Genomic DNA, 2,095 nt, shown 5'->3' with positions numbered 1-2,095 from the left:
TAAAATTTATTAATTAATTAAAATTAATATTAATTAATTAAAATTAAAATTAATTAATAATTAATAACAATTAATATTAATTATAGTTATTATTTGAAAAATGAAAAAAATGACAATAAGCTCCTAATAAGCTACTCAAACTAGCTTATATTCATCCAAACATGTACTCAAAAAATAAAATAAGCCAAATAGTAACTTAATTGCATAAGGCATAATTACGGTAATAATGCTCTTAAATTAATAATAAGCATTAATCACAAATCACTAAAGCAAAAAGAGTTGTGCTTTGTTGAATTTTTTTTTACTCAAAATATGTCCCACACAGGTCGCGCAACAAAAAGAGGATTTTGTTCCAAGGTTATAAATAAGGCTGAATCTTGGTTTCAAAGTACCCCAATCAAATGCACTTTAAGTATTTGATTCTTTTCTTTCTTGTTCTCTTATTACTAATACTTATTTCACACACATCACATCGATTGACCCGTAGCACCTACCCCAGTAGAACCAGACACAAGAATTGTTAGTGTACGGTTAGTTGCCTCCACCATAAGCCTCTCATCTTACTTTTCTAAGTTCTTCTCCAATTCTAACATCAACACCTTCGATTGTTCAAAGTTGTTGAAGTAAGATTTTATTTGCAGTTCTGCCCCTTCACCCAAAAAATTACTCAAGTTGTTCTACTTGTAGAGTCTCTATTGGAGCTTCCCACCAACAACTATCGTGTCTCGCTTTCTTTATCTTGTCAAGTTCTTTATTGTATTTTTCTCAACTTCCGATTGATCAAGCATGTCGGTGAGTTGCCTGTTGAGTTCTTTGGTGTCAATTTTGCATTGAGATTCCACAATTTGATATATGCTTGAACTTAGAGGATGATTTTGTTCAAGAAAGCGATCTAAAATCATCTCAAGTCTCAACGATACATGGATGGCCAAAAGAGAATGCCTTTTTTTTTAATTGGGGAGAATACAATGATTGCAATCTTCACTCCACAAAGGGTGCAAAGCTCGCTTGCCTTCCAGTAAATACTCGAATGGCGTTTCGAGAAAGTGACAGCCAAGCTTCTACCATATGTTATTTTTGTTATACCGATCTTTGGGGTTTTTAGGCATCATTTGAAAGATGAGAGGAAGTTTTTACAAGTAGCTAGCGTAACAAATATACATACATCTCGTGGATTATTTTCCAGGTTTTCTCTAGTAAAAACTAATGAATATTTTAATAACCATTAGTTTCTTCTAGAGGAAACCAGGAAAAAAATCTAAGAGATGTACATATATTTGTTACGCTACTTGGATAAACTTCCTCTCATCCTCCAAATGGTACCTAAAAAGACCAAAGATCGAGATAACAAAAATAACATATGGTAGAAGCTTGGCTGTCACTTTCTCGAAACGTCATCAAGGTATTTTCAAAAGGCAAGCTAGATTTACACCCTATTGCGGGATGGAGAATTGCAATCATTTCGTTCTCCCCAATTAAAAAGGTATTCTCATATGGCCATCCATGTATTGAGATGGTTTTAAATTTATTCCTTGAACAAAATCCTCCTTCGGGTAGGCATATCTCAAATTGTGGAATCTCATCGCAATGTTGACACACAAAACTCAACAAGTAGGTCGCCGACATGGTTGATCGATTGTAAACTAAGAAAGAGACAATGAAGAACTTGACAAGATAATGAAAGCGAGGCAAGATAGTTGTTGGTGGTAAGCTCCAAAAGAGACTCTAGGAGTAGAACAACTTGAGCAATTTTTTGGGTTAAATGGAACAAAAACTGCAGATAAAATTTTATTCAACAACTTAAGTAGTTGAAGATGGAGATGTTGGAAATGAAGAACTTTCAAAAGCATGATGAGAGGCTTATGGCGGAGACGGCTCACCCTAACATATAATTCTTGTCTCTGTTCTACTGGAGTAAGTGGGTTTAATACCGACGGCTTAATGATGGTTGATGTGGTCAGTTTTAGTCCTCTTTTGGTAGTGCAACATGTTCTAGTGCGGTCTTAAAAATGCTTAGGATCATAAGTATGAGAAGTTGCCTTGTATGGACAAACTTTTTTCACCAAGAAATCTAGATGAGAAATAAAATAATAAA

The sequence above is a fragment of the Cynara cardunculus genome (assembly GCF_001531365.2).
Source record: "Cynara cardunculus var. scolymus isolate 2C chromosome LG 1, CcrdV1, whole genome shotgun sequence".
Lineage (NCBI taxonomy): Eukaryota > Viridiplantae > Streptophyta > Magnoliopsida > Asterales > Asteraceae > Cynara > Cynara cardunculus.
Note: the sequence above shows the minus strand (reverse complement) of the source record.